The sequence below is a fragment of the Symphalangus syndactylus genome, chromosome 7 (assembly GCF_028878055.3).
Source record: "Symphalangus syndactylus isolate Jambi chromosome 7, NHGRI_mSymSyn1-v2.1_pri, whole genome shotgun sequence".
Taxonomy (NCBI): domain Eukaryota; kingdom Metazoa; phylum Chordata; class Mammalia; order Primates; family Hylobatidae; genus Symphalangus; species Symphalangus syndactylus.
Window position 1 is genome coordinate 88218264 of NC_072429.2, and position 18463 is coordinate 88236726.

Consider the following 18463-nt stretch of genomic DNA (forward strand, 5'->3'; position numbering starts at 1 on the left):
TTTTTTCTTCATAATGAACACCTTTTCCTACAAAAAACTAATATACAGGTAACATTTTTAAAGTCTGTATAATATTCCCATTTATGTATATATCCTATTTTGCTTATTTCAACATTCCCCAAAGTATCTTATGTAAAACACTAGTTCCATAGGCTACAGTTTAAGTGTATTAAGAGGACTATAGCATGCTGCATCTCCTAAACATGGCTTCATGGAGCTCTTTTTCAAGGATCTCTCAAAAGTAATGTCCCTCAGAACACTTTTTGGGGAACATTTTCTAGGGTGAATTCAAGCACTGCTCTAAGTCAATACTAAGAATATTGGACTATTATTAGGGAAGGGAGTTGTCAATGGAAGGAATGATGAAGTTCGCAAGTTCGTGCCTCAGTGTGGAGTAGTAGAGACCATGACCTACGTTTACCCTGGCAAAAGAACTCCCTGCAGCTCAAGTTTCTCCAGGGGAGATAATACGTAAGAATTTGAGACCAAAGATTTTTCTTTTTTATAGATGGACTCTCACTCTGCCACTCAGGCTGGAGTGCAGTGGCACAATCTCGGCTCACTGCAATCTCTGCCTCCCGGGTTCTAGCAATTCTCCTGCCTCAACCTCCCGAGTAGCTGCACCTGCACACTGCCATGCTCGGCTAATATTTTTTATTTTAGTAGAGACGAGGTTTCACTGTGTTGCCCAGGCTGGTCTCAAACTCCTGAGCTCAGGCAATTCACCCGCCTCAACCTCCCAAAGTGCTAGGGTTACAAGCGTGAGCCACGGCGTCTGGCCAGATTTTTTAAGTAAGAAAAGGTAATTTTGCCTAATCTTGTCTGTATTGAAATAATCCTCAGAAACTTGATGGGGATATCTTCAGCCCTGGAACACTGATAAGTCAGGCAAGTAAAGCCCTAGCTACCTCTCTCTGGAGAAATAGATAACTAACCTCTTCCTTTGGTTCCAGTGCTGCATAAGGTAGCAAGAGAGAATGTGTGAGGAACCCAACTGTTCTCTCTCTTTGGAGTCGACTAACATCCAGTGTAGATCAACAGAACATAGGAAGAATGTGTGTAGGGAAAATGGCAGCCTCACAATGTGATCCTCAAACAGAAACTCCCTTCTTGTGAGCAAAATCCCACGTGCAGGGCAAATCTCCTGAATTAGAGAGGATCTCGAGCTCTATCTATAGTAGTCATTTACAATTAAAAATAAGAGAGATTCATTGTGAAATTCAGAGAAAGTTCACCTGGGATCCTAATGCTAAGAGTTAAGACTTGAATCTTATGATGGCAGCATCTCAAACGGAGCAGACAAAAAACGGTCCTTGTAATAATTCACTTCTGGGGCCCAGACAGGCTGGCCTCAGAGTAGAAAGAGTTTGTATATAAGGTTTCTGGTTTTAGTTCATTTCAGGTATTTTCCAGATGTAGAGGTTTTTTACCCTATCCTCTTCCCTCCCTTTTTGTTCTCTGTTCCAGTCAAGGCTGAAAGACTTGCATATGAATTTTAGAGAAAATAGAATCTCAGGCAAAGTCACTGGAAAAAAATACTAATATCAGAATAGAATAGATTACACAAGACCAATGAAAGCAAAAGCTTTCAAAGGGTAAGATTTCCAAGGAGTATCTATGACATAAAGGATTTCTGTGAACCCCTGACCAACATCCACAGCAAAGCAGTAAGTAAGCTCTGAGACCCTGAAAGAACTTTTAAAAATACAGACAAAATTCAAGGCCAGTTTTAATCATGAAGTGCTGTGCTCAGCAAAACTAAAGCCATCATCTTTAGTAGTAGTAGCTTAAAATCCTCATTCAGTTCAGAATCAGGATACTAGGAACTTGGAGTCAAAGGATGAATGGAAAGCCAAGGCAAGAGACTCTACATACATAATGTAAGCAGAATTAAAAAACAAATAGTAATGCTAACATGTACTGAGTACTTACTATGTGCCTGGCACTATTCTAATTGCTTTGCAGGTAGGAGTTATTACCATGCCCATTTGCAGGTGAGGAAACTGATGCATGGAGAGGTAAAGTAAATTGTCCTCTATTATATTGCCACCAAGCCACAGAGCAGAGATTCCCAGCCAGGCTTCCCAGCTCCACACCCTGAAGAAGAGAGTTTTAGAAAAGACCTGGGAACTGGGGGTTACCACCTCTTCATGTCTCTATTTTGCAAGAAAATGGAGGTGTTTTGACAACCTTTATGACAGAGAAGATAGTCAGGACAGATAGTACACAATATGCTGCCCCACTCACCCCATTCCCAGGTAGAGTGAGCTCTGCAAAGGCTATTCTGTGAGCCACAGTGCTATGAAGTGGCCATCTCTCAGAGCAAAGTAAAAACGTCAGAGGCTCTTTCATGGAGGATCTGCCTCTCTTGTTGGGATCATTTCCTTGTGGTGGCTACTCTTAGGATGACCAATCTGTTCTGGTTTGTCTGAGACTTTCCCAGTTTTAGCATTAAAATTCCTGGGCAGTCCAAGATAGTCACTCTAAATCTTATAAAATCATTATGGCATAAGACACCCACCTAATTCTGCCTTCCCCTTAGAAATCAGGATGGAGCTCAGGGTGAAGTATATCTGGGAAAAGAATTCCTTTTCTTCACAGGGTAGAATGTCAGACCCATCCTGCCCAAGTGTGGTCACACAGGAGCTATCCAGTGGCAGTATATACTGACTGAGGATATGGATTTTCATGTATTTCATGAGTTCAAGTGTCTAAGAGTAAGACAGGATGGTGAAGATCTTACCACAGTCCAGAAGAGTCATGCTGAATGAATGTCTTCCAGAAAATGCAACAGGCCTGACAGTTACACACATAAACCTATCATTTCAATGTTTACTTGTGAAGGGTATTTGTCCATGACACAATGAACAGAGAGTCCAAGGACAATTCACTTACCCTGTGTATTGGTAACACTGTATGTAAATAAATCCCTCACTATTTCAAGAAAGAGTAATCAGAACACACAGCTAAACAGTTTGGTAAAAATGCTGCAAAACATGGGAAAAGTAACACTGAGGACTGAGAAATCTTAGGATGCCACACCTCTGAGAATATACATATAGTCAGCGAACTGTACACTTTAAATGGGTAAATTGTAGAGTATTAAATTATATCTGAATAATTTTTTTAAAAAAATAAATCTTGAGTGGAAAAGAGACCTGGCCTCTAAAACCTGAAAAAAACTTTAAAGCTTCTTTAAATGCAGTAATAGAAGGATAAGAAAAAAGTGCCAAAGAAAAAGGAGAAAAAGAATTAATAAACTGGGAGTTTGCCTCATGAAGTTACAAAATGAACAACTAAGTAATTCTAAGGAAAATTACAGAATGGAAATAATAAAGATAAAAGCCATCATCAATCTATTAGAAAATAGATATGAGTCTATAAATAAAGTTTAGTTTCTGATTATTGACCATTTCCTCTATTACTGCATAACACACAAAAAAAGCTAAATTCATTTTTCACCAAATTAGGATAAAGGTACATTTGGGATGATCGAATTTAATATACAACCTATGTAACAGCATAAATAATTTGGTATATGAATGGGGTCTGGGGCACCACAAAAACACATGCAGACATTTTTTTTTTAAGAGATAGGGTCTTGCTCTGTTGCCCAGGCTGGAGTGCAGTGGTGCAATCACAGCTCACGGCAGCCTCAAATTCCTAGGCTCAAGGGATCCTCCTGCTGCAGCTTCCTTAGTATCTGGTACAACAGGCATGTGCCACCATACTTGGCTAATATATATATATATATATATATTTTGTAGAGGTAGGGTCTCACCATGTTGCCTAGGCTGGTCCAGAACTCTTGGCCTCAAAAGATTCTCTTGCCTAGGCCTCCTAAAGGGCTGGGATTGTAAGTGTGAGCCACTGCACGTGGCCAGACATTTTAAATAGCAGCAGAAATTAGATATTATGGCAAGTCTATGTGACTACAATTTGAATTAAGACATAGTGGACACTAGAAAACAACAAGGGCTCCAAAAATATGTGCCCAAATAGAAGTAATGAAAGCAGACACTCCAAATAGTAGGCAGAGATGTGCAATTAAATTGCTTCTCATGTGGATAATTCTATGTAGTATGCTCCAGAGTGTAAGGATTTATTCATCTGTGCCCTAGACATTAGAACTAAAAATATAGCATATAAACACTTTAATTTCAAAGCCAGAAATCTTAAAGACCAGAATTAATTACTATACTTACAGAAAATTATTATCACACTCATGTTATTTTTTTAATTACAAAATTCACTTCATATTGATATTAATGATTCTCTCTGTAGCATCAGGTAATAAAGCCAACTAATAAATAAATCCAAGAGCTGATTATTTGAAGAGTCAAGAAAAAGATTAAATACTTACCAAGCTAGTCATTTAAAAGACCAAAAAATAAGGTTTAGAATGAGGATACAGTTTGTATCTTGATTAGGACCTGCATACTATACTTTTTCCTCTCGTTTACTTTGAAGTTTTATATAGTTACGTATTTAAAGATTTTCTCTTACATGCAATATAGTCAACAAAACTCTAAGATGATAACCTGACTTTCACCTTTGTATAATTTCCTCCCTTTGAATAAAAGTGAAAATGAAAAAAAAAAAAAAAAAAAGAAAGAAAGGGGATACAATTAGAAATGTGGAAGAGATTTACATTAATTTTAAAGCCTAGGTAAAAATGTTACCTTTGATCTAATAAATTTGAAGATCTAGAACTTTCACATGTACCACAATCACCTACAGAGCTTGTTAAAACAACAGTGTCTGACTCAGTAGACCTGGAGTGGTACATGCACACAAAATAAATCTCATTTCTAACAAGTTCCCAGGTGATGCTGATGTTGCTGGTCTGGAAGATACACTTTGGAAATCAGAATTAGGTAAAGTGGACCTATTTCTGTGAAAATATGAACAACTAAATGACTCAAGAAGTTAAAAAAAAACTGAAAAACATAAAAAAGTTATTGAGGAATTACTTTTTTTGAGACGAGTCTCGCTCTGTCGCCCAGGCTGGAGTGCAGTGGCAAGATCTTGGCTCACTGCAAGCTCCACCTCCCAGGTTCACGCCATTCTCCTGCATCAGCCTCCCGAGTAGCTGGGACTACAGGCACCCGCCACCACGCCCAGCTAATTTTTTGTATTTTTAATAGAGACGGTGTTTCACCGTGTTAGCCAAGATGGTCTCGATCTCCTGAGCTCATTATCCGCCCGCCTCGGCTTCCAAAAGTGCTGGAATTACAGGCGTGAGCCACTGCGCCCAGCCGAGGAATTACTTTTTAAAGTGCTTCTTAAGGTAGAGAATTTGCCTGTTGAATTTTTATAAAATTATTAAGAAACATACTCTCTATGTCAGGACAACTTTGCCTGAGCATTAAAAAATATGAAAAAGGGCTGGGCGCGCTGGCTCACGCCTGTAATCCCAGCACTTTGGGAGGCCAAGGGGGGCGCATCACGAGGTCAGGAGATCGAGACCTTCCTGGCTAACACGGTGAAAACCCGTCTCTACTAAAAATACAGAAAAAAATAATTAGCCAGGCGTGGTGGCAAGGGCCTGTAGTTCCAGCTACTCGGCTGACTGAGGCAGGAGAATGGCGTGAACCCGGGAGGCGGAGCTTGCAGTAAGCCGAGATCGCGCCACTGCACTCCAGCCTGGACGACAGAGCAAGACTCCGTCTAAAAATAAAAATAAAAAAAAAAAAAAAAAAAAGAAAAGAAAAAGTACCCGGCCCACTTAGAAGCTAGTACAACCCTAAATGCAAAAGCTGAAAAAGGAAACAAACAAACAAAAACTCTAAGCCTATGGTTGTTCAAGTTTTATATAGTCATATAACCTTGTTGTTCATGTAATTCTATGTGGAAGGCCAATTCTTAAAGCAGATAAAAGCAGACGTTCTCAGCAAAGTGACTTCTCAGCCCTAGATAATGGCTTAAAAATTGTTAGTCACTCCTTTAATCCAAACTTACATGGGAATATGGGTGTTATATGGACTACAGCATGAAAGCATATGAAAAGGCCAACAGCATAATAGCAAAAGTCTGTTTAAATTCCAAAAGGGAATTATTTACTGCATTCTGATTTTGCTAATGAAGAAGGTTAAAATTAATGTTAAGGCATTTATTTTCCATGAGAGTAATTTGAAGAGGGAATAGACTATCAGGAGGAGTGATTGAAGTAAGCAATATGTATAAATTTTAAAAAGAGTACACAAGTGTGCTGAATACCCTGGGTAGACATGCAGAATCATTAGCATTTTCTGCCAAGTGTCATGAGGATGGACAAAGCATAAGGGGAGTAATTTTCATCTTATGTATCTATGCATTAGGGAAAAATGTAGCAATATTATTTTCCCAACAGAGGTAAAAAGTGAATATGGACCAACACATACTAAAAGTCAATCTTCATCATTACTTAGGAAAGAATTCTTAATAGAAAGATAGTTTTTCAGGGCTTCCAGATGCTTAAGGGAGTTCTACATCTGGCAGCAAAAGGACAATAACTACTATCATGAGAAACACAAAAGTATAAAACTCACTGAAAGAGTAGAAACACAAATGAGAAAGAGAAAGAAATCAAACCTGATCACTATAGAAAACCACCAAATCATAAAGATAAACAATAAGAGAAAAACAAAGAAACAAGATATACAAAACAACTGGAAAACAATTTTTAAAATGGCAAGAGAAAGTCCTCACCTGTCAATAAAAACTTTGAATGTAAATGGAGTAAATTCCCCAACTAAAAGATATAGACTAAAAGGATCTTTAAAAAATGACCAAATTATATACTGACTACAAGAAACTCACTTCACCTATAAAGACAGAAATAATACCGAAAGTAAAAGGAGGCAAAAAAGATAATCCACACAATCAGAACCCAAAAGCGAGCAGAAATAGCTGTAGTTACATTAGATAAAATAGACTTTTAAGTCAAAAATGTAAATACTAAGAAAATTATTATATAATGACAAAGGGATTGATTCAGCAAGCAAATGTAACAATTGTAAATATCTATATACCCAACACCAGAGCACCAAGATATACAAAGCAAATATTATTAGATCTAAAGGGAGAGTTAAACCCCAATACGATCATAGTTGAAGTCCTCACTTTGCTCTCAGCATTGGACAGATCACCTAGACAGAAAGTCAACAAAGAAACATTGGATTTAAACTGTGCTGTATACCAAATGGACCTAACAGACATTTATAGAATATTTTATTCAACAGCTGCAGAATGCACAGTCTTCTCATTCTCCAGGATTGACCATATGTTAGGCTACAAAATAAGTCTCAACAATTTTTTTAAAATTGAAAACATATCAGGTATAGTTTCTGGCCACAGTGGAATAAAACTACAAATCAAAACAAAGGAAACTTTGGAAACAAAGTACAAACCCGGAAATTAAGCAACATGCTCCTGAATGACCAATGGGTCAATGAGAAATTTAATAAGAAAATATTTAAAATTTCTTGAAATAAATGAAAATATAAACATAATATATCAAAACCTATACAACAAACCAAAAGCAGTACTAAGGGGGAATTTATAAGCACCTACATCAAAAACATAGAAATATTTCAAATAAACAACTTAACAATGCACATCAAGGAATGGGAAGAACAAAAATAAACCAAATCCAAAATTAGTAGAAGGAAAAAAATAATAAAAATCAGAGCATAAATAAATGAAATGGACGCTAAAAAAAATTACAAAAGATCAACAAAACAAACAGTTGGTTTTTGGAAAAGATAAACAAAATTGACAAACCATTAGGTACACTAATAAAGACAAAAAGAGAGAAGACCTATATAAATAAAATCGAAAATATGAAAGGAAGCATTACAACTGATAGCACAGAAATACAAAGAATCCTTAGAGATTATTATGAACAACTATTCACTAACAAATTGAAAAACTAGAGGAAATGGATAAATTTCTAGACACATGCAACCTACCAAGATTGAATTAGGAAGATTAGAAAACATAAACAGAAAAATAATGAGTAATGAGACTTAAAAAGTAATAAAAAGTCTCCTAACAAAAGGCCATGAATGGATGGCTTCAATGCTGAATTCTCCCAAACTTTTAAAGAAGAACTAACACTAATTTTTCTTAAACTATTCCAAAGTGTTGAAAGAAGGGAAATTCTTCTAAACTCATTCTACAAGGTTAGCATTACCCTGTTACCAAAACCAAGCAAGGACACAACAACAAACTACAAGCTAATATCCCCAATGAACATAGATGCAAAAATCTTCAAGAAAATACTAGCAAACAAAATCCAACAGCACATTAAGATCAAATGAGATTTACCTCAGGGAAGTATGAACGATTCAACATATGCAAATTAATAAACATGATACATCCCATAAACAGAATAAAGAACAGAAATCATATGATCATATCAATAGAAACAGAAAAGGCATTTCATAAAATTCAGCATCCTTTTATGGTTAAAAACTCTCAATAAATTAGGTATGGAAGGAATGTATCTTAATACGATAAAGACCACATGTGACAAACTCACAGCTAACAGCATACTGAACAAGGAAAAGTTGAAAGCCTTTCCTCTACGAACTTGAATAAGTCAAGCTTGCCCAATTTCAGCGCTGTTATTCAACATAGTACTGGAAGTCCTACACGGAGAAAGTAGTTCAGAGAAAGAAATAAAAAGCATCACAATTGGAAAGAAAGAAGTCAAACTGTCCCAGTTTGCAGATGACATCTAACATATAGAAAAACCTCCACCAAAAACCTCTTAGAACTGATAAACCAATTCTACAAAGTTGCAAGATACAAAATTAAAGTATTAAAATCAGTAGCATTTCTATACACCAATAATAATCTAGCTGAAAAAGAAATCAAGAAAGCAATCTCATTTACAATAGTTATTTTAAAAAACAAAGTACCTAGAAATAAATTTAACCAGGGAAGTCAAAGATCTCTACAATAAAAACTATAAAACACTGATGAAGGCAATTGAAAAGGATACAAACAAATAGAAAAACATCCCATGCTCATAGATCAGAGGAATTATATTGTTAAAATGACTATGAAACCCAAAAGCAATTTAAGATTCAATGTAATCTCTATCAAACTATCAGTGTCATTCTTCACGTAAATGGAAAAACAATCCTAAAATTTGTATGGTACCACGAAAGACTCTGAATAGCCAAAGCAATACTGAGCAAAATGAACAAAGCTGGAGGCATTACACTACCTGACTTCGAAATATGCTGCAAACTATAGTAACCAAAACAGCATGGCACTGGTATAAAAATAGATGCATAGACCAGTGAAACAGAACAGGAAACCCAGAAATAAATGCATGTATTTATAGCCAATTGATTTTTTACAAAACTGCCAAGAACATACTTTGGGGAAAGGAGAGTCTCTTCAATAAATAGTGCTGGGAAATTGGATACCCACATGCACAAGAATGAAACTAGACCCCTATTTAAAAAAAAAAAAAAAAAGTCAACTCAAAATGGATCCAAATGTAAGATCCAAAGCTCTAAAACTACTAGAGGAAAATGCAGGGGAAATGCTTCAGGACTTTAGCCACGGCAATGATTTTATGAAGAAGACTTCAAAATCACAAGCAATAAAAGCAAAAATAGACAAATGGGATTTTATCAAACTTAAAAACTTCTGCACAGAAAAAGAAACAATCAATAATAGAGCAAAAAGACAACCTATAGAATGGGAAAAATATTTGCAAACTATTTCTCCAGCAAAGGAATAATATCCAGAATATACAAGGAATTTAAACAACTCAACAGCAAAAAATAATAATAATAACCCAATTAAAACATGAGCAAATCCCAAAAATATATACAACTATAATACATCAATTTTAAAAAGCATTTCAGGAAAACAACGGGCAAATTATGTGAGTAGATATTTACCAAAAGAAGACACACAAATAGCAAAAAAGTATATTTTCAAAGGGCTCAATATCACTAATCATCAGGGAAATAAAAATCAAAACCACAGGGAGATATCATTTCACTCATTAGAATGCCTATTATTAAAAAGACAAAAAACAACAAAATGCCAGCAAACCACATCCAACAGCACATCAAAAAGGTTAGACACCATGATCAAGTGAGGAGAAAGAGGAACTCTTATTCACTGTTTGTGGAAATACAAATTCATGCAACTGTTATAAAAAAAGTGTAGAGTTTCCTCAAAAAACTAAAAAACAGAACTACCATAGGATCTAGCAAACCCACTACTGGACATATATTCGAAGTGAAGGAAATCAGTATGTTGAGGGGATAGCTGCACTCCTATGTTTATACCAGCACTTTCATAACAGTCAAGATATGGAATCAACCTAAATATCCATCAACAGATGAATAAAAAAAGAAAATGTGATAGATATATGCAATGAAATACTATTCAGCCATAAGAAAGAAGGAAATTCTAATATTGGCAGCAACGTGGATATGTCTGGAGGACATGGTGTTAAATTAAATAAGCCAGGCACAAAAAAATAATTATCACATGTTCTAAGTCATATGTGGAAGCTAATAAAGTTGATCTCATAGAAGTAGAGAGTAAAATAGTAGTTACCAGAGGCTGGACAAGGTAAAGGAGAGAGGGGATAAAGAAAGGCTGATTAAAAGTTACAAAACTGGCCGGGCGCAGTGGCTCACTCCTGTAATCCCAGCACTCTGGAAGGCCAAGGTGGGTGGATCACGTGGTCAGGAAATCGAGACAATTGTGGCCAACATGGTGAAACCCTGTCTCTATTAAAAATACAAAAATTATCTGGGTGTGGTGGCACGTGCCTGTAATCCCAGCTACTCAGGAGGCTGAGGCAAGAGAATCGTTTGAACCAGGGAGTGGGAGGTTGCAGTGAGCCGAAATCACGCCAGTGCACCCCAGCCTGGTGACAGAGCGAGACTCCACCTCAAAGAAAAAAAGATACAAAACTACAGCTAGATAGGAGAAATAATTTCCAGCATTCTATAGCACTGAAGGGTGACTATAGTTGACAATAATTTATTGTATATTTTTAAGTACCTAAAAGAGAGGATTTTGAGTGTTCCCAACACAAAGAAATGATAAATATTCGAAGTGATGAATATGCTAAATACCATGATTTGATCATTACACATTGTATACATGTATTAGAATATCACACTGTACTCCATAAGTATATACAATTCTTATATATCAATTAAAGATCAATACTTTAAAAAAAAAATAGGTGAATCCATGCACACAGACAACTTACTAAAAATTGTCTTCTTGGCCAAATGCAATTCTTACTACAGCTGCATTCCAGTTTGCTATTATTTTAAATAAAATTTTAAATGTAGATAAAATATGTCACAGCAAAAGCTATAAAGCTGCAATAAATCATTCTGAAAGCACAATTCATAAGAATTTGCTTACATAAGCACTATGTTAGTAATTTAGCCGTGGATCTTCTTGACAGGTAGACACTATTGACTGCATGATTCTAAAAAGAAAAATAAAGGCTTACTGCGATACTAACCAAGTCCACTCAGCATTAAACACAAGAGCGAGACACACTAGCAGTACAGTTATCACAAGGGACCCAACCACAGTTGACCCTTAAACAACAGGGATTTGAACCGCATAGGTCCAGTTATATGCAGATTTTTTTCAGTAAGTACAGTTGGCCCTCCACACCAAACTCAAACCAAACCCAGACTGAAAATACGGTATTCTCAGGATGCAAAATCCTGTATAAGGAGAGCTGACTTTTCCTATCCTCAGATGCTTCAGAGCCAGCTCTGGGATTTGAGTATGCATGGGTTTTAGTATGCAGAGGTGAACCTGGAACCAATACCTTGCAAATAAGGAGAGACAACTGTACATTGATGACTATTAATATAAATTGTCTTAATCATGAGCCATGAGAAAAAAAAAAATGGAACAGACTCTATTATGTCCTAGGGAAAATTAGTGACAAAAAAAAATGCTGGGTATGCAGGGTATACCACATGTATGCCCTACAGTCTTGAAACAAAAGTTTCAAAAACTTTAAATTCAAGACCTAGTTCTTCCATTTAGTATTGTACGTACATTGGGAGAGTCCCTTCATCACTCTGGGCTTCCATTTCCTCCTCTGTTATCTTGCAGCACTTAATTACAATTTGCAATTATTCGATTTATTGTGGTTTTGTCTATATCCCTTAATAGAATATAAACTGCCTAATGATAAGCATCTTGCCTGTATCAGTCACTACAGTATCCCTATCACCTAGCACAGGGCCTGGCTTATTGTAGAGGCTCATTAAAGATATTGAAAAAATGACTTAAATCTTATAAATAAACTCTAACTCATACGATTATCTTAACTAAACAAGATCATTTAGTGCCAGCTCTTTTGTAAACCATAAACTATTGTAAAAAAAATTGTCATTATTAACCAAACATTTCAACCAAGTCTTCCTGAATTTACAAAAATCAAAATGAAGACTTGCTAGCTCTGCACTGTAACTGGTAACACTGCCAATGAGTCACTTGACTTTTGTAGACTACAGCTGTACATCTTAAAATGGAGCCAGCCTACCTCATCCTGATATGAGAACAAAATAATGTATGTATGGTAAGCTGCACAATGATCCCGATCCCAATGTCCTAATCCCTGGAACCTGTGAATTTTTTCTTAAATGGCAAAAAGGACTTTTCAGATTTGAGTAAGTTAAAGATCTTGAAACAGGTAACTTATCCTGGATTATCCACGTGGGCTCAGTCTAATCACGAGGTTCCTTTTATTTATTTTTTTTTTTTTTTTGAGACAGAGTCTCACTCTGTCGCCCAGGCTGGAGTGCAGTGGCGAGATCTTGGCTCACTGCAAGCTCCACCTCCTGGGTTCGTGCCATTTTCCTGCCTCAGCCTCCCAAGTAGGTGGGACTACAGGTGCCCCACACCACGCCCGGCTAATTTTTTGTATATTTAGTAGAGACGACGTTTCACTGCATTAGCCAGGATGGTCTCAATCTCCTGACCTCGTGATCCACCTGCCTCAGCCTCCCAAAGTGCTGGGATTACAGGCATAAGCCACTGCGCCCGGCCACAAGGTTCCTTTTAAGAAGTGGGATCTAAGCCAGAAAAGGCAATCTGATGATGGAAGCAGAAATTGGAGTGATGCACATTGAAGACGTAGGAAGCCAAGGAATACAGGCAGCCAGTAGTAGCTGAAAAGGGCTGGGAAATGGAGGCTCCCTTCAGAGCCTTCAAAAGGAACCAGCCTTTTGATGCCTTGTCTTTAGCCCGGTGATACTGACTTTAGACTTCCCACCTCCAGAACTGTCAAAGGATAAATTTGTGTTAAGTTGTTAAGTTTATGGTAGTAATTGCAGTAAGACTCTAATACAGTGAGTCAAGTTGGTTTGGCCGTGAAGCAGTATACTAGAATAATGTGTAGCGTTTCTGGTCTGAGGGAAAAGTATAAAGGGATCTCTATGTCCAAAGGAGCAAGCTATCAACTATTGAACTATATAATATTATCCTAAAAAGATTAATTGCTTAGGACCTTGATAATGTTAGAAGATTGCTGCAGGGAAAAATATTAATCCCCACCTCTCTGACGAGGACATTTTAGAATTATAATTAAGGCCTCCATGTGTTGTAGTACATGTTTTTTGTACATTGACTCATTTAATTCTTGCAACATCCCCATGTGGTTAGTATCAATGTTCCCATTTTTTTATATAGGAAGGCTGTAGTTCAGAGGAATCAAGTAACTTGCCCAAGGTGAAACACATGTCTAAGTGAAGGAGTGGAGGTTTTTTAGTTTTTGTTTTGGTGGCAATTTGGCTATGGAATCATGAAGTTTCCTTACAGATCAAGCTGAGAGCAATAAGGAAAAAGTGCTTTGTCCTGCCTCCTGCTATCTCACCGGTTGCCTGGGGACTGACTTCTCATGTGCTCTATCTCTACAGTACCTATGTAGAACAAAATGAAATTGGACTTCTGCCTAGAGTTGCACAGTTTCACTCCAAAGTGTCCAAGATTGCAGATTTCTCTATCCACATTAACTTGCCAGACGTTTAATTACATGGAGAGCTCCTTACTCTGTTCCATAGTTAAACTTTAAAATAGGAATAAAAACTTACCAGAAAATGAATTCATTCTTTTAGGTCTTTGCTGGGGACTGGCTGGATTGAACAAACTTTGGTGTGTTTTATCCTTTTTTGGTCTTTTCTCCTAAAAAATGATACATTTGTAAAAATAGTGTTTACTTGCAGCTTGTCTTGCAACTCTATGCTTATCCCCATAGGCTCCTAGAACCGTGGATCTTCCCATGACCAAGTTAGGGATGAAATACCCTAGGTGATTAATAATGCTCTTTAAAGTCTGAGAGACCCGTAAGAATACTAGCTTGTCTACACTGTTTCCTGAAAATATATGGACTAATATCGTAGACTTGGTTCACTGGGTTACACAGCCTCATTTTGGCTACATAACCAGTGAGACATAAAACATCCCTCAGTAAACTTTTGCTTGGTTTCACGTATCTTAGTGGATTGTAATCCAGAGACTAGATGTGCCCTTTGCAGCTGAGAGGGGATCCTTGAAAGCTGCACACGAATGTCTCAAATCTTCCTGATATTTGCCTGTGCTTTCTCTTTCTGCTGTTTTGTACCCTTTGTCTTTACTAAAACCTTTTGAAAGCTTTGTGGAGTCCTGTGAATTCTTCCAATTATACAACCCTATGTAATTGCTGCAATATGTATTCTGGTCCACTGTAATAAAGCCCAGAAGAGCAACGGATTTTGTCACTTTCAAGAAAGTGACAGTGAAGGTGTTTGAAGTATGCTCAGGATTTGAAACTTGCTCCCCAGTTCTAGAACTTCAAAGTCATTTTTCCTTATTTATTGGTTCATTATTAAATATTTAATGAGCACCTACTGTGTGTAAACACATGCCAACAATCCAAAGGTGTATTTTCCTTCCCTTTTTCTTTATGACGTTCTCCTCTACCTTAAAAAACCACGTACAATATTTGAGTTCTAGTGTCATTTGATTAATCTCACATTTGAACCCTTCCCTAGAAACAAATGATAGACTATATTTAACCTAGTGAATTTTGATCTATTCAAAGAAGTAGATGTATTAAATTTTGGTATTTCAAGCTTCTCCACTTTGTGTTCTGTGTCTAAAACAGAATAAGGTGCATGTGACTGAGAAATGAGAGTCAAGCCTCCATTATCTCCTAAGAATTATGTTCTCTGAAAATGTGTTGCCTTTCAACTGCTTCAAGCAGTATTAGACTATTCACTAACATCCTAAAATGATGACTAAATCTTGCTCACATCTATATACTAACTCTATATCCTACTGTTCTTTAAAATGTGAATACTAGAAGAGTGATGTCAGCAAGACTAGAGATGCCTGGCACTTGTGCCGTCTTCCCCAAGAAAGGACCAAGGCAATTAATAATTAGCTAAGACTTGACTGGAGTGTCGAAGGGAGAGCGCTGGAGTGCAGCTGAGGAGTGAAGATGCACCTTTGATGATTGAAAGTCCAGGAAAGCAGCATGAAGATACCTGGCCACTGCAGCTATGTCTCTCTGCCCTGATCAGACCTGCCCAGAGTAAGGGAGGGCTTCCCACTGTAGGGAAAAGATAAGCAGAAGAGCCCCACCAGCCCCCATTGCCACAACAAACACCTACAACTTATACCTACAGTCCTTACAACTGGAGAATCCCATACCTTGCAAGCCCTGAGCTCAGTTTAGAGAGCTACCAGGAATTCATGCAGCTGTACTACCCCCAGGTAAGGAGCACAAGGTGTGTACTCCTTACCCCCACCCACTCCTTCTGAGCCAAGTTGCTAAAGCATGGCATCATCTTGAGACCAGGGCCACATCTGAAGGGTGCCCTGCTCGGTGGGTCAGTATCCAATGCATTTCTCCAGAACTGGGTTCCATCTTCATTTCACCAAGCCCACATAAGTAACTGAACATCACAACCCCAGCCATACTGAGCCTGGGCCCATGATCCAGGATCAGCTATGACTCTATTCTTACACTGCAGGGAAACCAACTCTTACCACCATATTTCCAGTGAGAGGAACAGTCTGGTAGTTCCACCCAGGGTGAGCCTCCCTTGAGCTGACCAAACTGCTATATGCTCTTTTCCAAAGGGGAGATGTCTCCAAGCCTTCAAGCAGCTGACATGCCCCCAGGCCAGCAGAGTGGCTACGCACCCTTGCTCAGGACCTGAGAAATAGCCCCGAAGGGCCCTTCCCCCTGTAGACATGCCCTGGTCTGCCCAAGGCCCCTGTGCCTAAAATCAGGGCCTAAGAAACAGTCCAGCAGGCCACCCCTGGTTAATACTCCCCCAGACTGACCAAGCAGCCAAGAGCCCAAATTCCAGAACTGAGAAGCAGCCCCATGAGCCACCTTGGCAGACATACCCAAGACCAACTGAGCAGCCATACTCCCACATATCAGGCCTAAGAACAACCCCACGGGCCATTTCCCATGGCCCATGGGCCAGCCAAGCAGCCTTGCACTTGCATCCTAGGCCTATCAAACAATCCTATAGGCCACTCCCATAGAAACACCCCCTGGCCAGTGAAGCAGCTGTATAGCCACAAACTGGGCCTGAGAAACATCCTTGTGGGTGTTTCTGGGTGCAGCAAACATACACTCAGGACAGCTGAGAAGCCATATGACTGCATCCCAGGCTGAGAAACAGCCATATCCCCTCCCCCAAGCAGATACTCCCCCAGGCCAGCTGAGCAGCCATATGCTCTCATCCTGGGCCTGAGAAGTAGCCTCCCGGGCTGCTCCTAGCAGACACATTCCCAGGCCTGCCAAGCATAAGCCCCGATCTGATAAAAAGCCCAGAAATCGCCCTCCTGGAAAAGCTGCAACTATCACCATAAACTCTCTCAGCCTACGCCACTGAGAAATTCACAAATGCCACAAGTGTGAATTATAGTTGAAGAAACTACACAGAGACCACACTGCTGTGTCCACCTCAAAGCAAGGTCAGAGTAACAGCCTTGTGGATCACTCTCAGAAAGTGTACTCTCAGGGCAACAGAGCAGTCATGCAGCTGTGCCCCAGGCCTGAGAAACAGTCCTGATCCTGGCAGGTGCACTCACAGGCAGACTGAGCAAGCATGTGCCCATGTTCCTGGCCAGAGTAACAGCCTCATGGCCCCAATCCTAGCAAACCAGAACCCAAGTTGGCTGACCCACCACATGCACAGATGTGTCTGCCACCTGACAAATAGGTTGAGCCCACCCCTGGCAAAGCCACACCGTGCTCACCATAAACTCTCAGGCTAGGCCACTGAGAAATTCACAAATACCACTAGTGTGGACTACAGCTAATGAAACTACATGGGTACTACATTACTGTGTCAACCTTGAAGCAAGGCCAGCATCCCAAGACCCATTCATATGAAAAACACTTTCCCTACAAGACCTACTCCACAAAATTGGAAGAGGCAACTTTCTCATGAGATGCATAGAAATCAAGATAGGGACACATGAAACATTAAAAAGCAAGGAAATATAACACCTACACAGGAAAACAACAATTATCCAGTAACAGACCTCAGTCATAATGAAATATATGAAATGTCAGAAAAAGAATTTGAAATAATAATCTTAAAACACATGGAGATAAAAGTGAATACAGACAGTCTATTCAATGAATCAGAAAAGCAATTCATTATTTTAATGAGAAAGTCAAAAAAGAGATAGATTTCATAAAATAAAACAAAGCAGAAGTCCTAGAGCTGAAGATTTCAATGAATGAAATAGCACAATTGAAGGCCTCAACAAGAGATTAGAACAAGCAGAAAAAAGAATTTCTGATCTTGAAGACAAGTCTTTTGAAATAACACAAACTGACCAAAAAAAGAAATAAATTGGACACTTTTAAGTGAATAAATGCTTGTATTATGGACATTCCAAAAGGAGAGAAAAAGGGGAAGGTAAAGGAAAATGCATTTGGTGAAATCAAAGCAGAAAAATTCCCAAGTATTGTAGAGAGATAAACATCCAGGTCCAGGAATCTCAAAATGCCAAACAGATTCAACCCAAACATGTTCTATCCAATGGACATTCCAGAAGGAGAAAAAAAGGGGAAGGGTGAGGAAAATGTATTTGGTGAAAACAAAGCAGAAAATTTCCCAAGTCTTGGGAGAGAGATAAACGTCCAGGTCCAGGAATCTCAAAATGCCAAATAGATTCAACCCAGACATGTTATATCCAAGGGAAATTGTAGTCAAATTGTCAAAAGACAGAGACAAAGAAAGAATTTTAAAGGCAGCAAGAGAAAAGCTTCAAGTCACATATAAGGGAATCCTCATTAGACTAACATCAGATTTCTCAGTGGAAACCTTATAGGCCAGGAGATATTGGCATAAAATATTCAAAATCCTGAAGGAAAAAAAAAAAACCTACCATTCAAGGATATTATGCCCAGCAAAATTATCCTTCATATACAAAAGAGAAA

At 38.4% G+C, this 18463-nt stretch overlaps 1 protein-coding gene across 6 annotated transcripts in view; it reads right to left on the reverse strand.

Annotated features, from left to right (window-relative positions):
- The window catches only part of LOC134737225 (uncharacterized), a 133510-nt gene that overhangs the window by 18729 nt on the left and 96318 nt on the right, over nt 1-18463 (reverse strand). For 3 of the 6 annotated variants that reach the window (XM_063643420.1, XM_063643409.1, XM_063643413.1), the window contains one exon: nt 14100-14190. The exons of the other annotated variants lie outside the window; for them this stretch is intronic. The gene's annotated coding sequence lies outside the window, so the exon portion shown is untranslated. The remainder of the gene's footprint in view (nt 1-14099; nt 14191-18463) is intronic. 6 annotated transcript variants of the gene reach the window in all.